Source organism: Haliotis rubra, unplaced genomic scaffold (assembly GCF_003918875.1).
Source record: "Haliotis rubra isolate DU_JTF1 unplaced genomic scaffold, ASM391887v1 Scf1, whole genome shotgun sequence".
NCBI classification, from domain to species: domain Eukaryota; kingdom Metazoa; phylum Mollusca; class Gastropoda; order Lepetellida; family Haliotidae; genus Haliotis; species Haliotis rubra.
In genome coordinates, this window is record NW_025764891.1 from 2,518,475 (window position 1) to 2,542,079 (window position 23,605).

General features: G+C 38.4%; 1 protein-coding gene across 2 annotated transcripts in view; it reads left to right on the top strand.

The window, feature by feature from the left end:
• LOC124268681 overlaps positions 1 to 23,605 on the top strand; it is a 120,846-nt gene that overhangs the window by 20,681 nt on the left and 76,560 nt on the right. Inside the window, exon 1 of one of the 2 annotated variants that reach the window (XM_046703839.1) lies at positions 13,483 to 13,710. The exons of the other annotated variant lie outside the window; for it this stretch is intronic. The gene's annotated coding sequence lies outside the window, so the exon portion shown is untranslated. Of the gene's footprint in view, positions 1 to 13,482; positions 13,711 to 23,605 lie in introns of those variants that run through there. 2 annotated transcript variants of the gene reach the window in all.

Consider the following 23,605-nt stretch of genomic DNA (forward strand, 5'->3'; position numbering starts at 1 on the left):
CAGCTCTACGTGCTTATAGTCAATACAACTCTACATGCTTATAGTCAATACAACTCTACGTGCTTATAGTCAATACAACTCTACATGCTTATAGTCAATACAACTCTACGTGCTTATAGTCAATACAACTCTACATGCTTATAGTCAATACAACTCGTACGTGCTTATAGTCAATACAACTCTCTACATGCTTATAGTCAATACAACTCTCTGCTTATTGCCGTGCTTATAGTCAATACAACTCTACGTGCTTATAGTCAATACAACTCTACGTGCTTATAGTCAATACAACTCTACGTGCTTATAGTCAATACAACTCACATGCTTATAGTCAATACAACTCTATGTGCTTATAGTCAATACAACTCTACGTGCTTATAGTCAATACAACTCTATGTGCTTATAGTCAGTACAGCTCTACATGCTCATGGTCAATACATCTCTGGGTGCTTATAGTCAATACATCTCAATGTGATTATAGTCTATAGTCAAATGGGAATAAATCTGTATACATTGTCTGTTGAGGACTGCAGTGCCCTGAGCTGTTTACAGATGTTGGAGGGTCAGAGATGTATCCTGATGTGGTGTGCTAAGTACGTTTGTCAACCACGGTATGCATATTTCCAAAGTGCATTCCATGAATATTTAGGTATCATTTTCACCAGGGATCAATTCAATAAGACATGAAATGACGTTTTTGGTTACTGCTACTTTTATACTATTTAAAATAGAGCATGATACATCGGCTACATGTGAGAGGAAAGCCCAACTGTCATGATGCAGTGAATGTGGAATTCAAGACTTACACCAGTGAGGTGAGATAGCAAAGGGAGGCAACTCTGTACATGTGACACCTTAAAAACCTGGGCCCACTAGGAGAGTAGGTCATCATGATCTGAGAGTTGCCTTATAAAGCTGAAGGTCTGAGTTCAATTCCCCAAATTGGTACAATATCTGGAATTGATTCTTGGTGTCCCAAGCTGTGATTTGGTTTGTGTACTCACAAAATAACAACAACAGCAATATAGATAGATACACATGCATTAAAATGTTTCAATTTCTCAAACATTTTGCGTTTGCTTGTTAATTATGTACATACTTGTACAAGCATACAAACAGACATAGAGAGAGACAGACATAACATACATACATGCATGCATTTATTCATACATACATACATACATACATTTATTCATACATACATACATACATACATACATACATACATACATACATACATACATACATACACATACATACATACATACATACATACATACAGACAGACAGACAGACAGACAGACAGACAGACACATATACACTAATTTGGAAAGTTATTGATAACAAAATACATTCTAAGAGATCAATCCAGTGTAGTTTTATTAAGCGTGAAAATAAAAAGCATTTAGAAAGAGATAATTGTGTCTTCACTCTTCCCCCAACTCACCCTCCCCACCCAGGGTGGTGTAGTGTAGCCTAGTGGTTAAAGTGTTTGCTTGTCATGCTGAAGACCCGAGTTTAATTCCCCACATTGGCACAATGTGTGAAGCCCTTTTCTGGTATCCCCCGCCGTGATATTGCTTGAATATTGCTAAAAGCGGCGTAAAACCATACTCACTCACTGACCCTCCCCCCCCCATCACATGCATACGCACACACTCACACACACCACACACCACATGCATGTGCACACACTCACACACACACCACCACATGCATGTGCACACACTCACATCACACACCACATGCATGTGCACACACTCACACACCACATGCATGCACACACACTCACACCCACCCACCACATGCATGCACTCACCCACCACATGCATGTGCACACACCCCCACACATGCATGTGCACACACTCACACCCACCACATGCATGCACACACACTCACACCCACCCATCACATGCATGTGCACACACTCACACCCACCCACCACATGCATGCACACACACTCACACCCACCCTCCACATGCATGCAGGCACACCCACCACATGCACACCGTCCACATGCATGCACACACACACACCCACCACATGCATGCACACACACTCACACAAACCACCACATGCATGTGCACACACTCACACCCACCCTCCACATGCATGCACACTCACCCCATGCATGCACACTCACCACATGCATGTGAACACACTCACACAGACACACCACATGCATGTGCGCACTCACACACCAGATGCATGTGCACACACTCGCGCACACACACCACATACATGTGCACACACTCACACACCAGATGCATGTGCACACACACAATGTGCGCACACACACACACACACACACACACACACACACACACACACACTCACCACATGCATGTGCACACACACCACATGCATGGATGCATGTATATTTTGTTCATGGGTGTCATCATATCTTACAAGTATTGAACATGGCACAAGAATGATAAATATCAGTTACTGTGCTGTCTGTTCAGGTTGTTTCTTGCTATTAAATATAGGCTGCCATAATATAGCTAGAACAGGGTGCATGACAGTACATAAATAGAGAATACTAAAACAAGTGTCCTTCCTGTGGTATCTGACGTTTAAAGCGGCAGTCAGATAACTCAGATAATTCGTATGTAATGAGACCAAGTGTGGTATTTTATTTATTACCCACGTCTTACATGCATTAAACTGACAAAATAGCGTATTTTTGTTAATATTTTGGTTTCAAACCGAAACCGGTTTCATAAAGAGGTTATGGAAGAGTTTTGTACTGTAGTACAATATTTGCATGACGCCACACCAAAATGACGTCACTGCCTTGGTAACCGACGCCACGATGCATGTCAGTTGTCATCGCCAACAGCCTCCTTTATTAAACTACTCCGTAGAAAGCACCCCGCTTCTTGGTTTGCAGTTGCTTCATTCGCTAACATCACTGGTGGAAACATTGCGTTTATGTTTTTCGACGGATATAATGTCTCAGTTCGACTCACAATTAAACAGCGACACGGCAACGTTCTCGATGCTTACATTCCACAATGCATTTAAGTTGTAGAATGAATGAATTCACGTGTTTGTTATGAATGAAAATATAGTTACGTCAGAGAGGTCATCGGTTATCCAATCAAATCGTTAGAATCTCAAGTCAAGTCGTTACGACACAGGTCAACGCGATACAACACACGTGTGACGTACGAGATTAGTATGCAACTACCCATACGTTGACCACGTGGGTAATAAAGGGAAATTACATATCTCTTACTGTTTATATATAACAAGTATCCAGGTATGTCAAAAACCCTGAACCATATTACTTTCCTTCCAACCATCCATTACCACAATGCTATACCGCATAATGAAGCAAGTCTAGATTTACCATATGTTCTGAATCTCCCATCTCACTAGGAATCCTTTTCAATTTAAATTGAGTTGCTTTTCGTGTCAAAACTGTATATTTAGAGACTAAGTGTTACCTCAGCATGATGACATAAATATGAAATAGTGTGGACACTATTAACAGGACAAACGTCCGTATTAAAGCCACAGTGTTAGGTCTGTCTAAATGTCAGCATAAAATCAATAGTTTTTAGGACAATAGTCTGTTGTAATAACCATGTACAACTAGGCTCTGGCTATGGTATCTGCTGTCTTGTCATGGTAACTCACACAAATATTGATTCGGATAGTCTCGCGGACAGATTCATTGACTGGTGTCTTAATGGATGCCTGCTTCTATGTACTCTGCAATAATGTCTTCTTAGGCTTTTTCTCATCTTCTCTAGTCTTGGAATTCCATGTTTTAGAGTTCTAACAGAATAGTTTAAATCGTAATGACACTTCAAAATAAGTTCATGGTGCCTGAAGGAACAGACTAGGAATAATGTATTTAATGAAAATATTTATGATATGAAACCTGCTGTACATGTTCTCTACAAGTGAACTGAACAATCGCCTGTGACATGGTGAACTTACTGAACATGCTTATTGAACGTATTAAATAATAATGCTTGGTATTCAGGAAGTGAATTATCACTTTCAACGTTAAAACAGTCTGACTTTCTAAATAGAAACTGCATATTTCCTTGCCCATGGTGAACTGGCAATCTGACTGACTGACTGAGTTTGGTTTTACACCGCTTTTAGCAATATTCCAGCAACATCACGGCAGGGGTCACCAGAAATGGGCTTCACACATTGTGCCCATGTGGGGATTTGAACCCGGGTCTTCGGCGTGACGAGCCAACGCTTTAACCATTAGGCTACCCCACCGCCCCTGGCAATCTGAATGCTCATAGATGGTTCAAGTTTTTTCTTGTAGTCATATTTAAATTTCATTTATCCATGGTTGCTAAGGACCTATTATCAGGTTTCAACCACACTTTCAGCAAGTTTCGACAAATGCATGTATGTTTCAATCATGCCTACACTCGTGTTCTCTTACAGTGAATCCCCACTGGCAGGAATGTCTGCATGTAATGTTTGACAACAAAAGCTGTATTGTTGCTAGGATGCATTAAACTTACATTAAATGTTTAGCACTTCCTGGTTAGATTTACCTCCAAAATAACTGTACATAGCTTGACACTATGGTGTGTTTGGCAAGCAGTATTTACTCCATGGTGTGAATGTGTGAGTGAGGTTATTTTTACGCCACTTATAGCAATATTCCAGCAATATCACGTCAGGGGACACCAGAAATGGGCTTCACACATTGTACCCAGGCTGGGAAGTGAATGGGGGTCTTGACAGTGTGCAAGCTAACTTTTTAACCACTAGGCTACCCCATCGCCCAACACCATGGTGTTGAGTGGTAGCCCCGCCATGTTGTTGGACTATTGCGGAGTGCAGTGTTAAACAACAATTAAAATAAACAAAACTGTTTGTCACCGTGTAGTATTTGATCATCTTGACATTTTGTTTACATCTTTTACTCTGCCTTACAATGTTATCCACAAGCAGATTCTGGTGATAGCCATTTGTTAGTGATTATTTTGTTTGTTTAATGCCACACTCAGCAATATTCCAGCTATATGGCGGAGGTCTGTAATAATTGATTCTGGACCAGACAATCCAGTGATTGACATCATGAGCATTGATCTACATTTGTGATAGGATGACGTGTGTCATCCAAGTCAGTGAGCCTCTTACGACAAGCATGGGTTGCTGAAGGCCAGTTCTAACCTGGATCTTCACGGGTTGTAAGTGATTCACCAACACGTGTATGATATTGTCAAAGTATACAATCGACTTTGTTCTCAGCAGAGACTTCTTATAATGAAAGGGTTGTTATCTCTTTATTCATTGTTAATATTTACATCAGGAAGTAACATTGTAAGGTCAGCCATATGCAGCTTGAAAATAGTCAGTTTACATTCATGCCATCTTCTCTAAATATCTGCAAAAAATAAATTGTTCTGAATTATTTTTAAAATTCAACATTCTCCTGCTTGAAGACATGAATTCAGGTTCTGTATGTGAAGCTAGCTTGTAATGGGATACAGAGATAAAAGTTTCATGAATTCAGAAAACATAGATTCCATGTACCTAGCCTGTTGCTATAAACAGATAGGACACTGTGCACATTGAGCACACATACAATCTATGGTTGTAGTGTCAGCTGAGTCAGTGACAGCGGTAATGGAGTAGAACCAAGACGTCTAGATAAAGAGCCTGTAAATGAGTGGATTTGCATATGTCTTGTTCCGGTCTGCAAGGAAATCTTATCTGGGGAACAGTTTGAGTGTTACTGGAACATACTTCTAGTGTCTATAATATATTCTTTAGTTTATCATTCTGTGTTCCATGTGTGAGATCAAACGATATCTAATAGGAGATACATTTGTACAATGCCCTGACAATGCTATGATGTCATGAACCTGATGACGTCACAATGCTATGACATTGCTTCTAGTGTCTGTAGCTTTAGTTTCCTGGAAACAGACATCTTTCTTTTTGAACAGCTCCATGATTGCTTCTTGACTCACTCAGTTACTGACTGACTGACTCACCATACACTCACTCACTCACTCAAAACCCACCCACTCACTCACCCCAAATCCACTCACTCACTCACTCACCCAAAACCAACCCACCCACTCACTGAATCACTCACTCACTCACTCACTCACTCACTCACTCACTCACTCACTCACTCACTCACTCATCCTTGTGTAGGGTCTCATAATCATGGGTTCAAGTCTGTGATTCCTACAGGTTGTGTTTCTAAATCAGCACTGAAGCCATGTGTATGTTTCACCAAAGTGGTAATCATCAACTTGTTTGAGTGGCATTTAGAAGTTGGTGTGATGAACAACGAGGAGAGTTCTATGGATATACAACTTCTTTAATATAATATGAGCGACGTTTCGGTGTAGCTACTAACACCGTTATCAAGCAAATGATGATTACGTCGCTCATATTATATGAAAGAAGTTGTATATCCATAGAGCTCTCCTCGTTGGTAATCATCAAACCCTGCACCACTGAGAACATTCCTCCCACATAAAGCTGACTTGCCGTGATATAACTCAAACTCTGCAACATTAAACCATTATAACCTACCCTGTGTGGAGTGCCACCTACCATCACACTGATAATGTACCAGCTCACATTAAATATGATCTAGAATATACAATTAATATAAATATGATCTAGAATATAGAATTAATATAATATGATCTAGAATATACAATTAATATAAATATGATCTAGAATATAGAATTAATATCATATGATCTAGAATATAGAATTAATATAAATATGATCTAGAATATAGAATTAATATAATATGATTTAGAATATACAATTAATATAAATATGATCTAGAATATAGAATTAATATAATATGATCTAGAATATAGAATTAATATAAATATGATCTAGAATATAGAATTAATATAATTTGGCCTCTGCTTTTACAAACTCCTACTGGGAAAGCTGGCTGAGAAAGAAACAAAATCAGATTTCAGCCACACTTACAGCAAGTTTAAACAAAGAAATGTATGTTTCAGTCCTGCCTACGCTCATGTTCTCAACCATGTCAAGAATGAAATAAAGCAGCACCCAGACATTGGCAGAGTGTTCCAGGAGTAATTTCCCAGGGAATGAAATGCCCATCCCCTTTAGCTATAAATACTATAATGTTTAAATCAACACTAAAAATAATCTTTAGCAGTGAGAGATGTTCGCAACCTGTCAACAGCTACAGCGATAAATAGACTCTTGAATAATGAATGAAACTTTACAAATGGATGACAGAGACGTTTGAGAACCTCGATCGGGGTTATCGATGTGGTATGACGATATTTGACTCAGGTGTGGTTGTGTTCCATTGATTGGCTACTCTCGGTTGTCTGATCACCAGAGTGCTGACTAAGCGTGAGTGTTCCATGCATGGCAGCATAATATTTCACCACCTGTGTGTGTGTGTGTGTGTGTGTGTGTGTGTGTGTGTGTGTGTGTTATAATATATAACCAATCATTAGTATATAACCAATCATTAGTATATAACCAATCATTAGTGAACGTGTGAAGCGGATTATGTGTCACACATACTGTTTTGTTTTCACTTTGTATAAAATGAACCATTAATGAATCAGTCTAGGACATGTCTCTCACGATTGATTTATTTTAGAACCTGAATGCGCACACAATGCACATACATTGCAGCTGTTAATATTTCAGTTTGATGAATGTACTATTGATTATAATATATTGTCATCTCTAGTGCAAGTTTTTGGTATAATTGTTTTTTTACTGTGAACTAGGTAATATCAAAATAATCTATGTGCACTAAGTAAGATACAAGCTATGTGATGTGTTATTGCAGTCTGGCTATAATTAGGACTGGATCAGATGATCCAGTGATTCATATCATGATCATCTATCTACACTATGGGGGTACGATGATGTGTGTCTGACAAGTCAACGAGCATGAAGAAGTTCAATTCTAAAAATGCAATTTCCGTCTAGTCACTGGAATATAATCTCACCCCTCCCACACACACACACACACACACACACACACACACACATACACACACCTCTCCCTTCCCCTTCATTTTGATATCTACACTGAGCTGGTATGGAAGGTATTATCCTGGAGTTCATTTTCTTGAATCTGTTTGAACCAACATGTCTACCCGCATTTGAAAGATAGCCTGACACTGACATTTGACAGCGAAATTTTGAATTTCGACCAAAATATTTGTAAGGAAACACCAATTCTATCTAATTTCCCTTTTTTGGCAATACATATTTCCTACAAATAAAATTTATATGGACCCTCCTCTATCTCTATTTGTTGATGCTGACGTACAAACATTTTAGGGTTACTTAATCATCCACAGAATATTTAATATTGGATCATATATTTAGCTGTTTACTTGGCCTTCCTTATGTATAGAGACTCAATTTGACAATTACTTAATTTATAAAACAAATATAGTAATTATAACCTGATAAAGTGGATGATGAGAAGAACAAGTACTTAACCTTGACCTTTGTTATATTGTATGCTGAGTTTAACATGTAATATGTAATTATGTCATTAAGAAATCATGAGTGTCACATTATGGTGTGTGAAAGTAGGTCACCTTCTCAGCTGTTTGGTTGCATTCTGTAACACTCTGTAATTGCTACCAAATCAACGTAAAATCATAACTCAGTTTCGGTGCTGTAACTTCAGACTCGCAGTGGAATGTGGCCATCATACAAACACCCCGTATAATGAACGTCTCTGCCTCTTTTGTCATGCTGCTGGCCTTGATTACATCGAAAATTAACTCCATATTTTATTAATATGTCCAAAATATTCCGAACAAAGATCTGATTGTTTTTCAATACATCTGACTCAACCACCGACAATTAAAACCTTCATCCGATTGTTGTCATCGGACAATATACATATTTGAAAATCATTGAGTAAATATCTTTCACAAGTTCGCCGTAGAAGGAATGAATAACTGTAAAACAAATCAATACTAAACTTAACTTAGCTTTACTCAGTATGTATTTATTTTGCCAAATGTATGTATTATGGGCCTTGGGCCTAAATTACCGAATAAACCTGTCTGTCTGTCTGTCTGTAACACTCAGCTGACTGGACTTGCACAAGTCTCTAAGGTAATAATCAATAGTTTAAATGATAAATTTTCAAATATATAATCTCTAATAGACTGGCATCCTCGTCTCTTTAAAGGATAGACTTACTGCACATCCATGGGCTTAGCCTTCAGTACAGCCTTGGAGCAAGGCTACCAGCTGATGTAAGCGAATGCTTAGACCCTGAATATATATACTAGTAATTTATAGAGAAACAAATAATTCCATTTAAATTGAAAAGTAGACCCAGTGATATGGGTGATTCAGAACCTGAGGAAATCTAGACTTGCTTCATTTAGGGCTTAGCATTGCAGAATGGGGTGGGAGGAAGGGAAAATAATGTGGTTCAGTGACTGAGAGACAGACTACCAGCTGTTGGTGTAGGGATGTTTAAGGATGTTTATATTCACCCTGGTTATGTGTCTAGATTTACCAGAGCCATTCCCATGCACCTGAGTTTCACCAGACCATCCAGGACCAAATACGGGGACCGCTGCTTTGAATGTGCAGCTCCCATGCTATGGAACAACCTCCCTTTGTCGCTAAAATCCGCCCCAAGTCTACAAACTTTTCGAAAACATTTAAAGACACATCTATTTGAAATGAAATAGACTGAACTGCACAAGCGCCTGTGAGCAGCCTAGCTGGAACTTGGCTATAGAAGTAGATTATTATTATTATTATTATTATTATTAAATGTGGAAAATCTAAGGCAGGCATCTGATGTCTGGCTTGTCTCCAACAACAGACTGGAATGGTTGAAAGGGACATTAACTAAACTCACACACTGATGAAGCTTGTAAGTCTGGGAGGTTGCCTTGAAGGGTTGGTCAGGATTTGCACCTTGTCATCTTATATTCTGAAAAAACACTAATAAAAATCTAAGTATAGAAAAAGTTATTTCACAAGCCAAGAACTAAATTATTGTAACGTCACTCCCACTGTAACTGACACCATGCAGCATTACTGACTACTTTTTATAAAAATCGGAAACTTTTTCACTATGACTATTGACAAATTGAATATTTTGTCACTTTGACTATTGAGGATGATAAACTGCTTCAGTGGGACTATTGTGAATATGATTCTTGTTCACTATGCAGATTGAAAATAGGAAACATTCACTTTGACTATTGAAAATTTTAAGCTTTTTCACTTTGACTATTGAGAATATTAAACTGTTTTGCTGAATTTTTAAGAATATGGAACTTTTTCAATTTGACTATTGAGAATATGATTCTGTTGTCACTATGATTATTGAGGATAATCAACTACTTCACTTTGACTATTGAGAATATTAAGCTTTTTCACTATGACTATTGAGAGTTTTAAGCTGTTTCACTTTGACTATTGAGAATGATAAACAGTTTCACTATGACTATTGTGAATTAAAACGTTGAAGGCTAAGTATTAAGTGTGCTGCCTTATTTCATTGCCACGTTTCCTCTTTTGTTTATCATGTTGCCATGGTTACTACAATACCGAAAGAGCTGCTACTGCAGGTCATCCACCTGTGCTGACCATTACTGAGTCTGTGTGTGTGTGTGCCATGTCCTCTATCGCCTACAACACTGGCAGCAGAGTCTTATTGATTATAGTGAGAGGTGTGAAAGTAAATAAGTATCTTATTTTCTGCAATTCTAGTTGCCTGGCATGAGTGAGTGAGTTTGGTTTCCTGCTGCTTTTAGCAATATTCCAGCAATGTCACTACGGGGGACACCAGACATGGGCTTCACACATGGTACCCATGTGGGGAATCGAACCCGTATCTTTGGCGTGACGAGTAAATATTTTACCACTAGGCTACCCCACCACCCTGCTTGGCATGAAATCAAAACTGAATGTTGTTTTTCATTAACTGCAGACAGGCCTTCACTCCAGAATTACTTAAAATGGATCCCTGTCAGCATACCTGTGGCAGGAAGAAAGATAGTGAGTGAGTTGGGTTTTACGCCGCTTTTAGCAATATTCCAGCAATATCACAGCGGTTGACACCAGAAATGGGCTTCACACATAGTACCCATGTGGGGAATCAAACCAGGGCCTTCCGCTTGACAACCCGTCTAATACTTTGGGTACCCCACCGCCCCTGGCAAGAAGCCCCTGGCCAAATTGGGGTGGGAGGAAAGCCTAATTGGGGTTTCAAGTCGAGCTTGAATGAGAAGAAAACCAATCTGGTTAGTCTTTGGATGTGTATTCTACCCAGCTGCTGGGAAAAAGTGCTGTAATTTCAGTGTAATGATACGGTAGGTGTAGCATAGGAAACAGCTGTATGTTGTATGTGTTCAGTGATAGTAGAGGAGCAGGCCAGTAAACATGTTGTTGTCGGCTTCAGTAGTGGTGGGATATGAGTGGGTCAATGTTATCACCAAGCATGGTCACGGCTGTCGAGGTCACCATCTGTAACATTTGTTATAGATGTCTCTGTGACCCAACCAATTCCTGGGGAATGACAGCAGGGTGTGCGATAAACATGATACAACATGAAATATGCCATGATATATCACCTGGGTGGGGATATACATGATACAGCATGAAATATGCCATGATATATCACCTGGGTGGGGGATATACATGATACAACATGAAATATGCCATGATATATCACCTGGGTGGGGATATACATGATACAGCATGAAATATGCCATGATATATCACCTGGGTGGGGATATACATGATACAACATGAAATATGGTGGGGATATACATGATACAGCATGAAATATGATGATATATCACCTGGGTGGGGGATATACATGATACAGCATGAAATATGCCATGATATATCACCTGGGTGGGGATATACATGATACAACATGAAATATGCCATGATATATACCTGGGTGGGATAAACCAGCATGAAATATATCACCTGGGTGGGGATATACATGATACAACATGAAATATGCCATGATATATCACCTGGGTGGGGATATACATGATACAGCATGAAATATGCCATGATATATCACCTGGGTGGTGGATATACATGATACAGCATGAAATATGCCATGATATATCACCTGGGTGGATATGGATGATACAACATGAAATACATGATACAACATGAAATACAATCATGGGAAATACATGCCATGATATATATATCACCTGGGTGGTGGATATACATGATACAACATGAAATATGCCATGATATATCACCTGGGTGGGGATATACATGATACAGCATGAAATATGCCATGATATATCACCTGGGTAGGGATATGATATATGATATACATGATACACATGAAATATGCCATGATATATCACCTGGGTGGGGATATACATGATACAACATGAAATATGCCATGATATATCACCTGGGTGGGGATATACATGATACAACATGAAATATGCCATGATATATCACCTGGGTGGGGATATACATGATACAACATGAAATATGCCATGATATATCACCTGGGTGGGGATATACATGATACAACATGAAATATGCCATGATATATCACCTGGGTGGGGGATATACATGATACAACATGAAATATGCCATGATATATCACCTGGGTGGGGGATATACATGATACAACATGAAATATGCCATGATATATCACCTGGGTGGGGGATATACATGATACAACATGAAATATGCCATGATGTATCACCTGGATGGTGGATATACATGATACAACATGAAATATGCCAGGATGTATAACCTGTATGTAGTAGTAGCCACATATACAAGTAGCCTACATGCAATAGTATTCCCACATACAAGTATCCTGCATGTAATAGAGCCCCACATACAAGTAGCCTGCATGTAATTGTAGTCCCACATACAGATAGCTTGCATGTAATGGTAGCCACACATACAAGTAGCCTGCATGTAATAGTAGCCCCACATACAAACAGTCTGCATGTAATAGAAGCCCACATACAGGTAGCCTACATGTAATAGTAGCCCCACATACAAAGTCACCTGCATGTAATAGTAGCCCAACATACAAATAGCCTGCATATGTAATAGTACCCCACATACAAGTAGCCTACATGTAATAGTAGCCCCACATACAAGTACCCTACATGTAATAGTAGCCCCACATACAAGTAGTCTAATGTAATAGTAGCCCCACATACAAGTAGTCTAATGTAATAGAAGCCCCACATACAAGTAGCTTGCATGTAATGGTAGCCCCACATACAAAGTCACCTGCATGTAATAGTAGGCCTACATACAAGTAGCAAACATGTAATGGTAGCCACATGTACAAGTAGCCCCACATACAGGTAGCCTGCATATAATAGTAGCCAACATGCACTAGTAATCCTTCATGTGACTGTACTGAAGGTTAAGGGTACTGCAAGGCGGATGTAATAGTGGAGACTGTGCTGGGTGAATCAGAGCGTGGACGTAACCGGTGAAGAATGTCAGCCGTCAGGTCAAGAGTTGGACACTCTCAAAGTTTAGACGTAGTAGCTATAACTCTCACTTGGTCAGCTGGAGACTGTACAGTGTGCAGGGGAGGCCTGTACAGATGATGCAGTTGCTGACAGTTGAGGTTGAGTGACGTCCATGTCAAGTGGCGACAGAGTCAGCTGACACAGTAGCACAGAGGGAGTGTAGTAGTAGATTCAACTTGTGTTCGTGGATACTCGGACGATAATCACAGTAAGTACTGTAAGCTCCTGTAAGACAGGTATTGAATTTTGGAATGTGTCATCTTGATTGTCACAGTGTTTGACCTGAGTTTGTCACAATGTGTGATCTGTGTTTGTCACAGTCTGTGATCTGTGTAAACTAGTGCTGATTTGTTGCTATAAATAGACTGGCATGTTTGCTGGGTGTAAACAACAGTCATATCAACAATGGACAACAGCTGACTGTCAGTGTTGCAAAAATCAATTTGATACACTTTGTCTATTCATGTTTGCAACAGAATGAATTATTAATTGTATTATAATCATCACCAATTTCTTGGCCCCTCCCCACTAACCCACCTCCCTTAAACCTATTGTATTTCTGATATGATAGTGTCAAGTAGAAGTGAGTAAAATTAAAATACACCCTTGCTGTTTCTTGGCCAGAATTTTCAAATATGCCTCACTTGTAATGTTTCCGGCAGATGTTGTCGATAAAGTCTGTTAATAATGCCTCCCGACCATATCAATGTGATATATCCTTGTATTTCCAGCTTTGTCAAACTATCATGCCTTATTTACCATGGTATATTTCGTGAATGAAAAATTAAAATGCATTACTTGATACCTGAATTCTGTTTAATGACTGGAAGCTAGACGTTATCACAATTCTTTATTAGATCATTGATTCAGAGTAAAAACATTCATTACATCGGCTAGAGAAGTTATTACAGGCCTAACGATATACTTCAAGGGGATATATCAGGGTTTATTAGCCAGAATAGTCAGGTAAGCTGTAAAAATATTAAAAATGAAATAAGGATTAGAATTCATTGCACTGAGTGTTGATTCCATGTTAACAGGAGACCAGGAGGCTCCTTTTAGTCAAATAATCACCAACAGAATAATTGTGGTATTATAATTTCATTGAAAGGAAAATGCTGCAATATATATTTTACTCAGATTTTAATTTTGATAGTAATCTACATTTAATTTTATTGTATAAGATGATGACTCTCGTACTGTGAATATGTAATTATTTTAAAAATTTACCTATCAATAGCTGAGTAGAATATGTCTGCCATAAAAATATGAATTGTTAGTCTAAAAAGTAGCATAGTACTTTTACAGACAAAATTACCAGGTATCACATTATGTCTATTCAGTTCAATATTACTATATGATCACTTTCATGACTAACCAACCAGATGAAGGAAATCTATATATCAACCAAACAACGTTGTTGATAAGCCATGACAGTGTTGTATTGTCGTCAACTCCAAATCAGGAAGGTGAAATGTCAATGTGCTGTGCTATTTTTAGAGTTGAATCAGGCTCTGTCTTGATCATGTGACAGCCATCGAATCACGACTTACAGGCTTGGATTTTCCAAGCTGGATGACTCAAAGATACATATTAAGGTATTGTGATTCACCCAAACATGATTGTAAAACACCTGATTCTTGGTCATACTTTTCATTATCTAAATGTATCTTTTACAGGCTTTAGAAATAGAAAACATACTGTAAGAATATATTATTTTATTTTAAAAACAATAAACAAATACTAAAACATAACAAGACCCCAAGTAAAGAGAAAAATATTTTCTCTCTAAAGTTAATATTTGTTTGTGTTTTGTTTAATGCCACACTTATCAATATTCCTTCTGTATGATGGTGATGTATATATATATTCAAATATGGGCGGTGGGGTAGCCAAATGGTTAAAGCGCGGGCTCGTCACGCTGACAACCCAGGTTCGAATCCCCACATGGGCACAATTTGTGAAGCCCATTTCTGGTGTCCCCTGCCGTGATATTGCTGGAATATTGCTAAAAGCGGCGTTAAACCCAACTCACTCACCCACTCACTTGAATCTGGATCAGACAATCCAGTGACTGACATTGTGAGCATTGACTTACACAAATGGGACACGATGACATGCCTTAACCTAATCATCAAGCGTGATCTCCCTAATCAGTCAGCTATCTCTTATAAGAACATAGACTGCTAAGGAGTTAATATTCTAATATCAGACACTTTAAACAAAATTGGATTTCTTGTCTCAATTAAACAAACCAACCCAACAAGGTATATGCCAAATAATAATTCTGAATTATTAAGCGACACCAATATGTATATTTTTTAAATTTGACTCAGATGTATCTACAGTTATTGGTAAGTGAATTAAAATATTTCAAAATGTGGCCTAAGGCATATGGCTTTTCCTGTTTACTGATGAAAAGTGAGTAATGTGAAAGTTTTACCTTGGCTCCATGTTTTGATGGGTAACTGTAAATTCACCCATAAAGTCTCTGAATATATAAATATTTTAGAAAGAACCAACTCCTTTTTAAATTGAAAAGGAGGCCAGTTTGTTTGGAACCTGGGCTAGACTTGTTTTTTGGGGGGCTAGTATATTACAGAAAAGGGGCAGTGGGGTAGCCTAGTGGTTAAAGCGTTCGCTCGGGTTTGATTCCCCAAATAGGTACAATGTGTGAAGCCCATATCTGGTGTCCCCACTTTGATGTTGAGGGAATATTGCTAAAAACGGCCTAAAACCATACTCACTCACTCATTACAGAAAGGGCTGGTGGAAGGGACAATAATATTATCCAGAGACTGGGAGGTCTTCCATAAAACCTCCCCGGCTTATTGCACTGATGGAGTTTTTTCTGGTGTATTGTAATGGTATATTTTGGTATTGAACAGGAAATGCCCTTCCTGTTAATTTCTTAAGGGTGCGGTAAGTAGCAGGGGTCACACTGAAGGCCTGGGTTTGATTCCAACATGAGTACAATGTGTAAACCCATATGTAGCACCTCCTGGAATGTTGTTTGAAAGGTTTCAAAGCACAGTCCCTTTTCATGTGCTTATCATGAATCATAATTTTGTTTTGTAAAAGATATTGATTACAATAGAGAAAATAACAGTTCTCTTTAAAGATCCCTAAGCACATTCTCTCTCTCAATGACCTTATAGTAACCATATATCACCTTTGACAGGCGACAACTATATAAAACTATTGTTCAGGTTCACTTAAAGTTCAGTTCTTGGAAGCATAAAAGCTCTTAATTGAAGGTATACTAAAAGCAGTGCTTGAAAGAACTGCCTGCCCATATCAGATAGGTTGCGTGTCAGTCCCATAGTCTTAAATCTGTGTGGGTCTATATGGTTTGCAGTAAAATATAAGTGTCATATTTGTGTCAATAGGCTGTATTGTTTAAATGAGGCTGGAAAGTTTAGTCTTTAAAGATTAAAAGGTTAGTCTTCTAAAGTCTGTGGGCCATGATGGCAGTCTGGCATCTTTTTGATTTTCCAAACACAGACTATAATAATATGGATTCTTATTTTGTGCTAACCTCCACACCAAAGTGTGCTCAAAGCACTAAAAGTACATGCAAACAAAAACAACTGAGACAGGGTAACTGAATATAGGTCATAATATATTCAACACTGGCATATATTCTTCTTTTTAATTTTTTGTTTTAAAACATATTTCATGATCATGTGTTAATAAAAAATCAACAGCTGGTTTGAACTTGTTGAATTGTGTCATATATTACTGCTATACTGCAAACTTAAAAAAAAAGAAGTTTTTAGATAAATATATAAACTTGACATTGAATATTTGAAACCTGTTTGTGTGGCATTGTGTGGCATACAAACATGTTATTTAGCCAAAGATATCAAGATAGTAAGGTTTATTTCTAAAGCCTCACCATAGACGGGGTGATGAGGTTGCCTAGTGGTTAAAGCATTCGCTCGTCACGCTGAAGACCCCGGTTCGATATCCCACATGGGTACAATGTGTGAAGCCCATTTCTGGTTTCCCCTGCCGTTATATTTTCTGGAATATTGCTAAAAGCAGCGTAAAATAATACTCTCACTCACTCACTCACCATAGACATATATATAATCCCTCATCCATCTATGATGTGAATGATGTCAAAACTGCATTCCATTTAAAGATGTGAGCAAATTGATGTGATGATGTGTAATATTTGCTTATGCACATGCCATGAATACATTCCTGTTATTGATAAGGGAATTTCTGTATCTGATCTGTAATGTATCATATATTGCTTGCAGGAAAGACAGCAAGCATGTTTGACAAATCACAGCAAAGTGAAATAGATTAACCTGGGTCAAATTCCTGTCACATCACATAGGAACGTCCTATAGAATCAACTTACATAATATAGTTACTTTGTGAAAGCAGTTCTACAGGTCTGACCGTGGGATCGTGTTATCAGTGGTGATATAATAAAACGTGAGCTATAACGGCTGGGGCATTACGATTGATATGACATACTCCCACCTGCCATGCTGGTATGGTTGGTATTACCTGTCAGTAGGCCGCAGATAATGTTCGGCTGACACATATAGGCCTCGGACCAGGTTCTAGCTGACAGGTGTTATCTCGAGTATGTTATGAGATGCAATAAATGTTTCCCTTGACAAACAAATACACAAACTGCAACAAAAGTAATACAAATTGAAATGTGTGATTTTCATTAAAAATAGTCTTTGGTCATTCCCAATTTATTGGTGTTATTTCATAAATGATATTTGGGATGTGTTTCAAGTGACTTTCAATTTTGGTCGTGGGAAGCCCATTTCTGGTGTCCCCCGCCATGATATTGCTGGAATATTGAAAAAAAGTGGTGTAAAACCAAACTCACTCACTCACTCAATTTTGGTCAATACTGATGGACTACAATGTGTTTCAGTGCGAAATACAGAGTAAAGCACTGTAGCTTGTTGATGAAGCTTGGAGTTCACTGACATCTTCGTTTACATTGATTTTGTTCTGTGTCATTTAACCACCACTCAACACAACCTCAAACATCAAATAGATTTAAATTTATTACCATACAAAAATACTTGTCTGACAGTCATGCCAACAAAGATATGAGAACATTTTTATATAAAATAATATGTATGCTGCAGTTGTCATATATTGTGTCTCAATCCAACTCCTTGATGATGGGCAACTTGTCGATGACAGTGTTGAAGAATGTTAAACAACGTCCCCGCCCACTTCTAGGTCATGTTGACCTGGGTGTGATCTCCTGAGGAATTCACTGCACTCTGGTCAGCTGACAGTGTCTATGACCAATGTGGACCCACCCCCGCTATGTGACATCACCTCATTAAAGCGTTGAAGTTGTATTTGCGCAACAAATGATGTATGTGACTTCACGGTATAGTTTGTGTTTACAGACTCTTAAAGAAACATGTCAAACCTTCTTGTTTGTTGTCATCTTTATTTTAACTTCTTTTGTTTAGTTTTTACTTGATTTAAACCAAAAGAACTATTCCTGACCAACTATTTTCATCTGAGTAACTATAATGAGTTGTTGTTCACCAAGATTAGCCTTATTTACCTAACTATATTTATACGATCACGTTTTTGTTTTTCATTTGTTGATGAAAAATATATAAACAAAAATAGAATTTAACTGACTTTTCTGAAATTTTTTAACATCACTGTCTCAAATGGTTTGAACAATGACTTGAAAAGTAGTACCTACAGCATTGTAAAACAAAACAAAATTCTGTAAAACAACTCAAGTGACATTAATAGCCTTATGTACAGTCAGCACTCGTTAATCCGACAATTGTGGTTGCAGAGAAATATGTCGGATTACCGAGAATGTCGGATTAATGTATTTGTGTGAAAATATCAATATTTACTAAATGTCATGATCGCCATACTGTTGCATGCATATCAGAAATTGTAGATCTGGTTATCGTCTTCGTATGTAAAAACATTCACAGTAATAAAAAATATAACAATACATCCTTGTATACTTGAGTTCAGTGGTTTTCATAAGATATCATAAAACACCAACTATAATCTCAGGAATTGTCACAATTTTGTCATACCTTTTGCACAGACATCCACATTTAAAAGATCCTATGTTATAGATACATTATATCAATGGAATAGTCTACCGTCAAAAGTCAGAAACAGTCCGTCAGTATCTTTTTTTAAAACGCTGCACACTATCTTATTCAGTGACCCTAACCTAAACGATTTGATGAATACAAATATATAGAAACTTAGTAACAAACAGATTCACCAGCCAATATAATATTATTGTTTCCAACCTGTTAATTATAGTTCTATATATATAAATGATATACTGTATAATATTTGCAAATGTATAAGATGCACATTTTCCACTTTCCAGCACACTGCATATATCTGTAAAACACTGTATATATGTATGTCAACACTGCATATGTTTCCTCAGTGTCAAGCTTCCACTGTAAATTGTACATCCCCGTTATGTAATATCATGTTCAACTGTAAACAACTCAAGTGACATTAATAGCCTTATGTATACTTGAGTTCAGTGGTTTTCATAAGATATCATAAAACACCAACTATAATCTCAGAGAGAGAAAGCAACCATAAGTGGGGCACTTGTGCCTAATCCCGTTTTCTTTTGGACAATAAAATATGTTTGAACCATATCATTGTGACCTATCAGACCTACCTATTGAAGCCAAACGAATGCTGTCTAACCTTATATATTATTGTCATGTATGCTTTCCCTATGAAATACTGGTTATTTATGCTTTCACTGGGCCCTAAGAAATCTTCATTATGTTTAATGAGCCTATAAAGGAAGACTCTCCAATATAGTTCAGTACACTCCAGGTGTCATGAGTCTTACAGTCTTTCGGTGGGCGGTGGGGTAGCCTAGTGGTTAAAGCGTTGGCTCGTCATGCCGAAGACCCGGGTTCGAATCCCCACATGGGTACAATGTGTGAAGCCCATTTCTGGTGTCCCCCGCCGTGATGTAGCTGGAATATTGCTAAAAGCAGCGTAAAACCAAAACTCAGTCAGTCAGTCTTACAGTCTTTCTAGACAATGCAGTGTTAGCCCAAAGGTCTGTCTCTAAGTATTAGCGTTGAGATGATTCTATTACAACACTCCTACACTTTAACGTAGAACTATGACATCTAATTTACACTTGTCACAGGGGCACACAAAGTATGTGATCTTGACTACTGGTTGTCTGACTTCCATTTTTGTGGAAGCGTCTGTGACTGAGTGGGATCGACCATTGTCTTTGTGTGCTGGCAATTTAAGGTGCCTGACTCTGAGAGTATGGGTTCGAATCCTGGATGGGAATCTACCTAGAAAGTACTAGAATCTGTAGTGTACTGAGAAAGTGTTTCCCAAATGTAACAGATGTTAAGGTTTGTTAAACACAGCCTTGGTCCTGTAATAAGGCCAGTTTCATCATGCATGAAGTAACGTAAGTTTTCTCATACACCAGGTAGTCATCTTCCATACTTATAACTTTTTATGTCCCATGTTTAATACCTGGTTAGTTATCTGGGGTGGTGGGGTAACCTAGTCAGGTTAAAGCGTTTGCTTGTCTCGCCATAGACCCGGGTGCAATTCCACACATGGGTACAATCTGTGAAGCCCATTTATGGTGTCCCCCACCATGCTGTTGCTGGAATATTGCTAAAAGCATTGTAAAACTCACTCACTCACCTACTGTTGGTTATGTATCTCCATGACTGACATCAGTCAGTGCATACCCTTAGTAACCCTGATCAACATAACTTGTGTTCTCCACATAACCCAGTTTAGTTCATACCCACAAGAAGGCAGGTGTGTGTGTCGGATATTACTGAGGGTTGAGTGTTGTGGGTGAAGGTATGAGCCCCACCCACCTCTGTATGTCAACTTGACCTGTGAGTGAGTGAGTGAGAGAGTGAGTTTAGTTTTATGCCACACACAGTAATATTCCAGCTATATGGTAGCGGTCTGTAAATAATTGAGTCTGGACCAGACAATCCAGTGATCAACAGCATGAGCATTGACCTGACCTGTAGCATTATGATAGTTTCCTGCAAACATGTGGATAGTTTTCAAACTATATTAGAAATCTATACCGTGAAATCCTGTCTGCTTGTAACTGTGACCCGGGGTCTGATCCTCCCCTGAAACTTTTTCCCTGGGGAGCATTTCCCCCTTAACTGTTGGACTTCATGATATATGTGCAAACACACACCCCCACACACACACACACACACACCTCCCCTTCTCCTGGATCCGCCCCTGTAACTAATGGTGAAATTACATTTTTATAACTTGAGACATCCCCAATCAGTTACCCGTGTGACATAACACATGATATCTAACCAGAGAGTGTGTAATCCATTCCATAATTTGTTCATAAATTTATAAGAAAATGTTGGAAAAGACTGTTGTATAAACATGTTCTTGTTAGAAAAAACTAAGCCCAGTAATTTGAAACATAGATAATTGGAGATTCAATTACAGGAAATAGACTTCCTATGACTTACTTCAGTACTTAAAGGGACAGTATTCTTTTATGTCACACCTTTGGTGTTGCACCTTCAACACCACCTGTGAAGGTCCGGGTTAGAATATTGATCTTCAGTAACCCATGCTTGTCGTAAGAGGCGACTAATGGGATCGGGTGGTCAGGCTCGCTGACTTGGTTGACACATGTCATCGGTTCCCAATTGCGCAGATCGATGCTCATGCTGTTGATCACTGGATTGTCTGGTCCAGACTCGATTATTTACAGACCGCCACCCTATAGCTGGAATATTGCTGAGTGTGGCGTAAAACTAAACTCACTCATGCACCTTCAACACACAAAATGTACAGGAGTTCTATGCGACCAAGCATCATTACAAAAACATATTGCCACACAAATACGTTTTTATTACAAATTTAGGGATTGTGTATGTTCCATTATGGATGGGGTATATAAATATGCATTGATTTTGGAGGTTTGTATAAAAGGGGGTTGACTTATAAATGGGGTCGTTTTATACACTGTGATATAAACTGTAGCAGTATTCATGTGCTTGAATAGATCTCTGCACACAGGGTATTTCTTCATGTGAACCTGCGTCAACCACCATACCTCATTATATCATGGTTGTTGGGTGACATGCAATATTGCCACATATCATGGGCCTGTGTGGGTGTTTATGATAACCGGCCAAGCCTTGTGTCACCCGCTCAGGCGAGGTGTACCTGGAGCTGATAAAACACTGTCTGTTGCATGTAGACAGAAAGGTAATGAGAGAGGGAAACTGAAATAATCCACACGATTTGATTATTGTGATTATGACATAACATGGATGGTAATCATGCTGGAGCCAGTTGATAAGAATATTGATGAAACAATATGACTGACGACAACGACAGTCATGTTAACAATAATAGTGAGTGAGTGAGTTTAGTTTTACGCCGTTTTTAGCAATATTACAGCACGCCACCATATAGCTGGAATATTGCCGAGTGCGGCGTTTAACAACCAACCAACCAACCAACCAACCATAAAGACGGTAATCTATACTCCACGTAAATGCGAAATCATTGCGAGATGTTTTTCTTCTTCTAGATAACTAGATTTTCTAGAGTGAGTGAGTTATTTTAATTTTAAGCCGCTTTTAGCAATTTTCCAGCAATATCACGGCCTTCACACATTGTCCCCATGTGGGGAATCAAACCCGAGTCTTTGGCATAACGAGCGAACACTTTAACCACTAGGCTACCCCATCGCCCCTAATAATAATAATGATAGTAACAATAATAATGATAATAAGCCATAGTGATTTAGGGATTATATTAACAATGGTTATGTAAATCATGTCATTTAATTGTGTTAATTCATCATTTCAGTAATTTTGAAAAAGAAGTATGCTATTTAGAAGACTGTTGTTGATGATGATGATGATGATGATGATAATGATGATTTGTTGTTATCATTAACAATAGCAACAATAACATCAACCACACTAACAACAACAACAACAACAACAACAACAACTGCAACAGCGGAGTGTGATCTACCCAATCTCTGCTCTACTTACCAACCATGCACATATAACCACCTTCCCCCCTCCCCACTC